The sequence below is a fragment of the Martes martes genome (genome assembly GCF_963455335.1).
Source record: "Martes martes genome assembly, chromosome: 13".
Taxonomy (NCBI): Eukaryota; Metazoa; Chordata; class Mammalia; order Carnivora; family Mustelidae; genus Martes; species Martes martes.
The window spans coordinates 13,550,354-13,561,926 of record NC_137901.1 but is presented as its reverse complement, the minus strand read 5'-3'; the positions used below and the strand labels follow the sequence as shown (position 1 = coordinate 13,561,926).

Here is an 11,573-nt window from a genome sequence, read left to right as displayed (position 1 = left end):
AAGAGAGGACACAAATAAGATCAGAAATGAAAGAGAAGTTGCAACACATACCACAGAAATGCAAAGAACTCTGCGAGGCCACAAAAAAATGATATGCCAACAAACTGGACAACTTAGAAGAAATGGATACATTCCAAGAAACATATAATCTTCTAAAACTGAATCAGGAAAAAATAGAAAATCTAAACAGAACAATCACTAGTCTCAAAAATGAGTTGGTAATTAAAAAACTCCCAACAAGCAAAAGTCCAGGACCAGAGAGATTCACAGGTGAATTCTACCCAACATTTAAAGAAGAGTTAATACTGATTGTCATCAAACTATTTCAAAATTTCAAAGGGAAGCTTCCAAATACATCCTATGAGGCCAGCATTATCCTGAAGCCAAAGCCAGACAACGATACTCCAAAAAAGAGGAGGGGGGGATGACAGGCTAGTATCCCTGATGAACACATCAGTGCAAAAAATCCTCAACAAAATATTAGCAAACCGCATTCAATCACATATTGAAAGGATCACTCACCATGATCAAGTGGGGTTTATTTGGGGGATTTAAGGATGGTTCAATATCCACAAATCAATGTGATACAACACATTAGCAGACTGAAAGATGAGTTACATGCTCATCTAAATAGATGCAGAAAAAGCATTTGACAAAATTCAACGTCCATTCATGATAAAATCTCTCAACAAAGTAAATTTAGAGGGAACGTATTTCAGCATAATATAGGCCTTACGTGACAAACCCACAGCTAATCTCAACAAGGAAAATCTGAGGACCTTAGCTTTAAGATCCAGAACAGGACAAAGATGTCTGCTCTCACCACTTTTATTCGAAAGAGTACTGGAAATCCTAGGCACAGCAATCGGGCAAGAAACGCATCCAAATTGCAAAGAAAGAAGTAAAACTGTATTTGCAGATGACATACTATATAAAGAAAATGCTAAAGATTTTATCAAAAAATATTAGAGTTAATAAATAAGTTCAGCAGTTTTAGGATGTAATATATGAAAATCTGTTGCATTCCTAGAAGTGAATAATGAAGTAGCAGAAATAAAAATGAAGAAAACACTTCCGTTTACAATTACACTAAAAAGAATACCCAGGAATAAACTTAACCAAAGAGGTGACAGACCTGTACTCTGAAAACTATAAATATTGATGAGAAAAACTGAAGATAACACAAATAGAAAGCTATTCCGTGTTCACAGACAGGAAGAGTCTTAAAGTGTCCACACGACCCAAAGCTATCTACAGAGTCAATGCAATTCCTGTCAAAATACCAACATTTCTCACAGACCTAAAACAAATAATCCTGAAGTTTGTGTAGAACCATGGAAGGGTTCAAAGAGCCAAAGCAATTTTGAGAAAGAATGAAGCTGGAGGGATCACAATTCCAGATTTCAGGATATACGACAAAGCTATAGTAACCAAAACAGTATACTTGCACAAAAACAGACCTAAAGATCAGTGGGATAGAAGAGAGAGCCCAGAAAGAAACCCACACTTCTATGGCTAATTCATCTAGAAGAGAGGAGGCAAGGATATATGATGGAGAAAAGACAACCTCTCCATAAATGGTGCTGGGAAAACTGGACAGCCACATGCAGAAGAATGAAACGTGACCACTTTCTTACACCGTGCACAGAAGTAAACTCAAAATGGATTAAAGAACTGAATGTGGGACCTGAAACCATAAAACTTCCAGAAGAAAACATGGGCAGTAATCTCCCTGACACGAGCCTTAGCAGTATTTTTCTTGGGTCTCTTCAGGGAAGGAAAACAAAAGCACATAAACTAAGGGACTACACGGAAATACCGCTTTTGCACAGCAAAGGAAACCAGCAGCAAAAAACAGGGCAACCCACAGAATGGGAGAAGAGATTTCCAAGTGACATTTTTAATAAGGGATTAACATCCTAAATATATAAAGAACTTACATAACTGAACACTGAAACCCAAATAATCTGATTGAGAATGGGTAGAGGATCTATTTCCTTTTGGACTATTTATACTATTTCTTTTGGACTACTTCCAAAGACGACATAAAGATGACCCACAGATACATTAAAAAATCCTCCACGTCACTAATCAGGGAAGTGCAGATCTAAACTACAATGAGATACCATATCACACTGGTCAAAACGGCTAGTGCCAAAAAGACAAAGACGTTTTGGTCAGAGTGTGCAGAAAAGGGAGCCCTCCTGCACCGTTGGTGGGAATGGAAACCGATGCAGCCACTGTCGAAAACACTGCGGAGCACCGCCCCCCACCCCCACCCCACTAAAACAGTAATACCATGCAATCCAGTAAATTCTACTACCGTCGACCCATGGAAAATGAAAAACACTAATTTGAAAAGATACATGCACCCCCGTGTTTATTAGAGCATTATTTATAGCAGCCAAGATACGGAAGCAACCTAAGTGCGCATGATAGATGAACGAATAAAGAAGATATGACTGAAGAATGTTCCATTGTGCATACCACAAGAAAGAAATCTTGCCATTTACAACAACATGGATGGACCTAGAGGGTATGATGTTAAGTGAAATAACTCCTAAAGACATATACCGTATGATTTCACTCATGTGGAAGCTAAGAAACAAACACAAAAAATTAGAAACAGACCCATCAACAGAGAACTGGTGGTCGCCAGAGGGGAGGAGGTGGGGGATGGGCAAAGTGGGTGAAGGGGAGGGGGAGGCACAGGCTTCCAGTTTGGAATTCATTCTAGGGATGAATGGGGAATACTGTAGCGGCATGGCGGGTGGGTTATATAGGTACACTTGTAGTGAGCATAGCAGAACTATATATATTTTTAAAAGATTTTATTAGAGAACATGTATTTATCTGAGAGAACAAATGGGAGGAAGGGCAGAGGGAGAAGCAGGCTCCCTGCAGAGTGGGGAGCCCAATGCGGGACTCCATCCCAGGACCCTGGGATCACGACCTGAGCCGAAGGCAGATGCTTAACTGACTGAGCCACCCAGGCGTCCCCATGGACTAGAGTCTTTAAAGCCCTGCTGTACACCTAAAGCCAATGGAACCTTGTGTACAAACTATACTTCAATGAATGGAAATGAAGACAAGGTGGGATGTGGAGGGAGAGAATATGGAGGAGAGGAAAGTGGACAGGCAAAGCCCAGAAGGGAGGGGCACGTGTGGGGTCTTCAGGGGGTCTTGGGTCTCAATAGCCTCCCTCCTCTTTGTCCCCCGGTTCTGAACATAGAGCATAAGGAAGACCAAAATAAGCCGAAGGGGCAAAAAGATCCTCTTTATGGTGAAGGCTGATAACGGAGAATGTGGTTTGTGTCCATGTGGCTTCTGATTCATCAGCTGGAGGATGGCCCCCAGGTAGACCTCCTCCTTGTTCGGGCACAGAGAGCGCCCCCTGCTGGGGACAGCTGAGAACCGGGGCTCCGCTCCGGGGTGGAAGGGAGAGGTGCGATCCCCCCGCGGAGGGAGTCCACGGAAGCCGACGGCCACAGCTGGAAGAAGGTTGCTCCTGGCTGAAGCCAGGGAGCTCGAGCTCAGTGGCGCGCGCTCAGGGACGCCGGGCAAGAGGGTGAGACGTGGGCCCTCAGACGTAGGCGAGGCCAGGGGATGTTAGAGAAGAGCAGGTCCTTTCCACGTGCCTGGCACAGCGATGGGCAGGAGGCAGATGCGCAAAATAGGTCCTCCCTGTTGGGACTTCAGGCAGCACTGGTGCTAGGGGCAGGCTGAACCACTTTCCGTTGTTCTGGTAGACTCAAAATTGGTTGCCTAGCCACAATTTCCAATGGCTCGATTTAATACCTATTGTTCTTGGGAGCTGTGGACAATACCGGCTAAGCCAGCCCCCCACGGCCACCCGCCCGGCTTCACCCTGTGCCCCAGGGAATGTTCGTGAATTGTCTAGGACCGTGATGAGGCATTTCCCTTTGTCTTTTGATTTGCTTATTGTGTCGAACAGGCCATTTCACACACTCCAAGATCAATAAATACCAAGTAAATTGTCCAAAAACAAGTGGAAACCGCAATCTGGATAATTACCTGATTTATGCCTTTAATGAATGTTTGTCATTGTCCCCACAGTGGGCAAGCACCCAGGAGCACACCGAGGTCACCTCCTTCCTCACGGAGCCAAAGACAGATTGGAACAGAGACCCTTCAGGAGTTTTTGGAGAGGAGGAATCTTCTCGGCAGAGGAAAGAGTTGAGGTCCCTTTCTGGCCTCTGCTGAGGGAGGATGACGACTGGGGAACACTGTGGTCTCCCCCAGGCACGTGTGTCCAGCTCGCGGGACACAGCAGAGGAACCACTGGGTGTGGAACTAGCAGAACTCCCCTTTGTGTCTCAGTTGTGGAAGCTGCACGGTTTTAAAGGGTCAGATACTGCCCCAGATGTTCAACGTCCAGTGTCTCACTTAACCTTGACAGTAGCACTAGGCGTGAAGGCTATTCTCCTGATTAATGCAAGAAGCCGCTGAGGCTCAGAGGGATCCAAGGATGAGCCCGAGGTCACCGCTGGGAAGTCAGGACAGGGGTTCGAACCCAGGCTGGCTGGCTCCAAAGTGTCTTATCATCCATTTCGTGGAGACCATCTTCATGTGTGCACACGTGGAGTCCCACGGACATGGACCACACCACTGCTGGCTCTAGCTTTGTTCTTTTTACCAAGAAGTGAAAGTTTGCAACCCCTGGGTTAGAGCCCTCGTGTGAACAGGAGCTGGGGTCCTGGCTGGCTCTGAGCCAACCGTGGGAATCGGGGCACGTCCCTTGGGCTCCAGGGACCTCAGTTTTTAACAGAAGGCTGTGGACAGAGGGCTTGGGTCACTTCCAGCTGTCATTTCCTACTCCCAGGACAGTACTGTGGTAATCAATTAACCTCCCCACCTCCCCCATTAATCATTAGTCAAACCAAAGGGCGCATGAGGGCGAGTAGCAGTTTTCCAGCGCATTTAGCTGCCTAGCTCACTGCAAGTGCCTCAGGGATTAAATCGATAGTTTGGGACCTTTTCATGCAAGATGAATGTGATTTGCAAAATTTAATTTAAAAAAAAAAAACAGGAAGAAAGTTTGGGGTTGGGGGGTAGGGTCTCTCATCAGCGACATAATCATGGCCTCATTACCCTAGTGAAGTCCAGGGAAGGGGAGGCTCCTCAGGAGAGCAGTTGGGCCTTGGGGTGGGAGGTGGGCTGTCCTCGGGGAGGACTCAGGAGATCACAAAGCAGACTACAGGGCACTGAAGGTGTCCTCACTGTGGAAGAAAAGATCTGTCAAGTTCCATGCGATTTATGGATAGGCAGCTACTTTTGTATAGGAGGAGGAAATAGAACTCTGACGTAAGGCTTGAGCACAAACCACTTTCAAGAAAGTTCTCGTGTCTTCCATTACCATCTTACAGAGCCTACTGGAGACAGAAGGGATGATGGCCAGACCTTCAGAAGGTAGGGGGCAGAATGAAATCCTGCCATTTGCAACAACATGGATAGATTTAGAAGGTGTAATGCTAAGTGAAATAAGTCAGAGAAAGACAAATCCCATATGATTTCACTCATACGTGGAATTTAACAGGAAAAAACAGTCAGATCTAGAGAACAAACTGATAGTTACCACCAAGGGGGGGGGGTTGGGTGAAACAGGTGAAGGGGATTGGGAGTTCATTTACATGATGAGCACTGAGTACTGTATAGAACTGTTGAAATACACACCTGAAACTAATATAACACTGCATGTTAATTATGCCTGAATAAATACATTTAAGAACTTTAAAGGTATAGGACCTGTTTTGTAAGAAAGTATTTGGGACCCCACTTAGGAACCCTTTTCCATTTGGTTGATTGTTTGATCCTGAAAAAGGTTTAAAGTGATGATAAAAATTATTCACGTTTAAGGATTTGGGGGTCCACCCTTGTTTACAAAATTCTTTTCTAATTCCAAGATTTTTAAATGGGCCCCTCTCATCTTGCAATCTCCTTGAAGAGGAGACCTTGACTTATCAATGTTTGTATCTCAGGGCCTTGCCCCACACCTGGCACCTTATAAGCTTCGAATGTATTGTTTATATATAAAAGAATGCACCAACTTTGCAAACACCATAACCTTGTTGGCTTTTTACTCGGTACGCTTACTTAGCACATCTTTATAAAGATCCTGGAAGTGGAACAAAGCTTTCTCTCACCCCAGAAGCCATGAACATGTTTTAAAATAGAACCAATAGTGATTTTTTTTTCCAGACTATAAAATAAAGCACGCAGAAGTCAGAAGAGATAGGAATGGTAATGAGACGACCCATGATCTCACTAACACGGTATTGTTTTATTCCCTTCCAGTTTTTTTCCTAAGCACTACTTTTAAGTATGATTATGATTAGGCTATATTTGATATTTTTTTTTATGTTTTGAACATCTTCCCTGTATCTCTGTGCGTGCATATTTAATAAGTGTCAGAAACGCATCCTGTCCAATACAGAACTTCTCCTTTTCTATCTCCAAAGGAATCTTTTTCGTTTTTATTACAAAAATATCAAAAGCATCCATGAAGTTGCTCCAGCCAAATCCCCAGGAATTGTCCTGATTTTGCTTTCCCGAACCACTCCGCCCAGCCAATTCAACAATTCTGTTTCATCTCGAAAACATCCCAGGCTGGCCTGGTGGCTCAGTGGGTTAAGCATCTGACTTGAGCACAGCTCATGATCTCAGGGTCCTGGGATCGAGCCCCACATCAAGCTCCCTGCTCAGCCCCTCTCCCTGCTCATGCTCTCTGTCAAATAAGTAAATTAAAAACAAAAAACAAAAAACACATATCCCAAGCCACCAGCTCCTATCCATCTCCTCGGTGTGTGCGAGCTACCCTGCTCCCTCATTCGGGCTCCTGGAGGGGCTTGGTCCGAGTAGCGCCCCGTTGGGGAACATGATCAAAGCGACCTGACCGCTGACTGACTGACGTGGGAGCCAGACCTGGACACTCGGAGGCTCTCACCTCCTCCCCCAGCCTTGCAGTGTGGGTTCTACTCTCCTTTCCCGCTCCCCCAGGCTGCTCCAAGGACACAGCCTTGAGGGGGTGATGGGAGGCTGAGAACACCTGTAGGGTACATGAGACTGGGCCCAGTCAGGGCCTTTCGCAGACAAGATTCGGAGGGCAGTGCAGGGATCCGTTCACCTCGCTGTCACCCAAGACGAGACTCCCATGTAAGTGTCCTTTGCTGTTTCTAAACTTGCCACCTACCCACCTGGAGAAGCCGGCTTCTTTCTTTGGTCTCTCCCTGGGTGATGGGAGGTTGGTTTCACCTCATAACTGGGAAGTTCCCAAGGCTTTTTTTTTTTTTTTTTTTCCAGCAGTGCCATCGTTTCAAAATGTAGAAGAGGCTGCCACCCACAAGCATTTCTGTGTGGCTCCACTGTATTTTTTTTTAAGTCAGAAAATAATGCGCATGAGGTGGGCAGAGGCCCTGGAGGGGGATCTGCCGGCTATGCCCTGTGCTGTCCGCTGCAGCCACCCTCCAACCCCCTACCGCGGCGATCCTCCAGACCCAGAGTTCGGGGCTCTCCAAACACCACCTGCCCCTACAGCTCTGCAAACTGCAGACCGTGTCCCCTTCACCTGCCCAGCCCCCTGAGAGCTAAAGGAGGGCATCCCAGCTCTGCCAGGGTTTGGCCACACGCAGACCTAGACCCACAGGGAGGAAGAGCGGCCCACAGCTCACAGGCACACACCACTTCCTAGGCGTCTCCAGCCCACGGCCACAGAGAGTCTCCCGCTGGAGCCGGCGGCTTCCCCTCAACCAAATGCCTTCCCAGCACAACCTGGTTCCAAGAGGTAATCTGGCCCCTACTCCTAGAAGCCCAGCGGGACTCATGGTACCCAGGCTCCCCAGCCTGGACACTACTCTCCAGAAAGATCTAGGCTTCCTCAACTTAGTGACTTTGCACAAGAGGCGCAGAAAATAAACAAGCCAACACCACCAACCAGCCACACATACTCGTTCCCACAGAACAAAATGCAGGCACTCACTTGCTTTCTCCTGGACAGCCGTTCCTCAGGCAACAGCGAGTCCCAGGAGACCCACACTGCTGGCTTCTGGAGCCTTCCCCTGAAGACTAGCTCAGCACAGGGCTCTCTCCTGACCCAGGCCAACTGGCGGCGCCCCGAGGTGGGGGAGCTGGCCCCCTCACCCGAGCCCCGCCCGCAGGAGATGGTCCCTCTTTTGAGCACCATGGGGGGTACCCAGGGGCCGCGTCCTGGTGCTGAGCTCCTCAGAAGGCAAACGGGGTGCGGATGGAGCCCCTCGCATGGTGCACCACGGCTTGGGTTGGGGGGGGTCAGTGCGGTCCCGCCGGAGGGGCAGGCGGGATTTACCGAGCGGGCTGAAACGGAGTAGCAGGTGCTGCGGTGTTTAGGGACCTTGATTCTCCAATTCACCACACGGTCTTGCAGCGAGCACCGGCTCACACCTGGTCTGCTTCCCGAGTTTACATTGGCAGCCTCACTCCAACAGGTGTGCCAGTTTGTGACCTGGTCTCCTTAGCTCGTGGCAATCAAGGACCTTGTAAGTCAAACTGACGCTGCCTCGACCTTTCCCGGGACTCCACTCGGGAGTTCAGGCACCGCAGTTCAGGCACCAGGCACCTTTTACAGCACTGAGATGTGACCGTGCAAGAGAATGGCAGTGGTTAGTGCGTGAACAGCTCCTCATTCACGAGTCTGCGTGCCTGATCTCGGTTGTCTGACGTTCACATCGGGGGCCAGGAGGAAATGGGGCACACGACAGGTGCTCTGGGGAAGCGACAGTGCTCTGAGATGTAGGGTCAGACGGGGTGCACAGAGGAGCGCATTGCGGTGCCACCAGCACGCCGGGAGGTGGGAGACAGGAATCAAGAGTGTAAGCAAAGAAGGGAACCCGGCAGGCAGCGCCTTCTATCACTCTCCCGAACGTCCATCTTCCTCGGCTTCCTCTGTGGCCCTCCACCTTCTCAACTGGGTCTGTTTTTGGCATTGAACTTATTGCTTTTCAAAACAAAAACAAAAAACCCCAGGGCCTTCTGCTCCACATTTTGAATGAAAATGTGCGCGAGTGCCCGAGAGCACCGTGCAGAAATAAAGGAGCCCCCAGCACCACGAGCCTGCCCAGAATAACATATGCATCGATCAGGGTCTATTTAAAAAGATATGCATTCTCTTCTCTCCCAAGTCACGAAACACATTTGTTATTCTAGACTCTGAAGTCTCAGAGAGAGGGTAGAGATCCAGCGTAAAGCATGAGCATGAGTCTGTGTGATAAGTAAAAGCTCCCCACGGCCACCACTGTAGATTACGTGCCGCTCCCCTCCCACCTCCCCGATCACTTCCCAAAGGTAGTATTTGCCCAGCTGAAAGGAAGGAAATGTGTGCAACCACACCAGGGTCCCAAGGAGCCTCCGGTGGCCTTCCACCACTCGAGAACGCAACCCAAACTCCTCATGAGCACCCAACGGGCCGGTATGACCCTATGACCTCTCCACATAGCCTTTTCTGCGGTCCTCTTCGCACGCGCCCTCTAGTCTAGGGTTTCTGGACCTCAGCACCGGTGACATTTTGGTTCCCGTAAATCTCTGTTACGGAGGCTGTTCTGTGCACTGTGGGACGTTTCGAGCCGTCTCTGGCCCTGCCCACGAGCTGCCAGTAGCTCCCTCCCACACTGTGGCAACACAGACGTCTCCAGACATTGCCAAGTGTCACCTGGGTGGGGGACAAATCAGCCCTGGTGAGAATCTCCCATCCCCTTCCACCCAACTAGCCATGCCCCTCCGCACTCAGGCCCCTCATGGCAGCTCTCGCCCCCACTCACGCCCATCCTTAGACATTCTCCTGTCTGCCTCCTTCTCCGTTCTCACCTCCGTGTCCACGTCACCTCTGCAGAAGGGCTCTTCCTGAACTGAGGTGGGCCCTTCCACATCACCCGGTCCTACATCACTGCATTTGAATTGCTTCATATCCTTGATCAATACGTGAAACGATCTAGTCTGTTTGCTCACCGTTCCCTCGTCCGGCCGTAGTTCCAGGAGAGTAGCAGCTCGTCTGTCTTCGTGACGTGATCAACAGTACCAGACAGACAGCCGACCTGTGACAGCTGCCACACGGGTACATAAGTGACTCCCTTCTCCATCACGGGGGGCTTTGTGAAGGTCAAGGAGCAGTGACATGAGCGGATCACAAAGTGCTTGGGATAATTCCAGGCCATGAGTTTTTGAGAGAGTCTAGGGAGATTTTGTTCTGACAGCATCCTGTAGCCTCAGCTTTCTTAGTCTGGTGAACTCAGTACTGGGGGTCCCCGGGGAGTGACCCCACAGATCCCGTCTACTTACCAGGTAGGTTCCACACTCCTTCCGGGCTTCAACAGCTCATGAAGAAGAGCGGTGGAGAACAGTCACATCTTGGAGAGGCTCTTGACCCGAAGGGAGCCCTGGATGTTGGATCTGGAACAGGAAGGTAAGCAGGGAAAGGGAAGGAGCCCAGCTGGGGGCCAAGGCGTGGGAGGGTATGGGTCACATCGCAGGAGGCCCGGATGGCCCTCCTTCTGCTTGACACCCAACCCCATTCTCCTGACTGCCCCTTGGTCACACACACTCCTCGTTCGCATCTCCCAGGATGCGTTTCTGGAGCCCTCCAGCCAACCTCTCCATTCTCTTCTTTTTGCCAAACACCCAGGCCAGTTCCATCCCTTTCTGACCTCTCTGGAGCTGCTGGTTCAGTGAGTCGCTTTCCGTCCTCATTGTCTTATCTGCTCTTGGCAGGCCTTACAGAAAAAAAAAATCCTTTGCAAGATTAACATTGACCACAAAGGATATGTTTTTCTGCCCTTTTTTACATCTCATTTTTCAATCTCAATCGGTTCGATTTGCTGCAACTACAATTCATTACAATTAAACATTAGAAGCAGGCGCGGTGTGGGGGGGCAATATTGATAGAACGCATATAAAAAATATTGAAGTTTTCAACATAAAAATAAATCACTCTATTATTTCCCATAGACGTGCAGCTGCTCAAAACAGCACTCTCCCAGGTGGTAAAATTGAGTATCGATTAGCATCTGACACCCGCCCACTGAACTCGACAGAGCTGAGCCTCCAGGACTCCTTGTGGCGTTTTTCTCTCAAGGGGGAAACCCTAACAGGAGTCTGTGGTTCTCTCCCCGAGCAGCACCAGCGTGCGCAAGGCTGGGGTGTCTGGGCCTCACAGGAACTTGCCATTTTCATGGCTCTGTGGTGAGGTCATGGTGAGGAGGGCTCTGATTCCAGCTGTCTCTCCACCTGGATCCTGGATGCATCTCGATGAAAGTGCTCAAGAAGTAACCCGCAAAAGGAACGGGAGAATTACTGTTTGGAGACAAAAGTCCAGACTATTTTACAGATTTTACAAAGGCTATATTCAACTGTCTCACACACACACACACACACACACACACACACTGGATGCCCCGGCTACAACTCAGCTCTAAGAATTTTGAGATCTTGGTAGAATATACTGGATTCCAGAACCTGCTGGGAGGCTTTTTGCCTCAAGAGGCTCAACCTGGTATGTCATTTTTGAAGCTGACTCTGATGCAAAACCT

General features: G+C 48.7%; 1 long non-coding RNA gene across 1 annotated transcript; it reads right to left on the bottom strand.

Annotated features, from left to right (window-relative positions):
- Window positions 1–4,680: 4,680 nt before the first annotated feature.
- On the bottom strand, window positions 4,681–10,443 carry LOC308353976. The gene is made up of 4 exons (XR_013967834.1): window positions 10,327–10,443; window positions 9,997–10,091; window positions 5,113–5,240; window positions 4,681–4,793 (listed from the first exon to the last, which is right to left on the bottom strand). It is a non-coding gene; the product is annotated as an uncharacterized lncRNA (long non-coding RNA).
- Window positions 10,444–11,573: the final 1,130 nt, after the last annotated feature.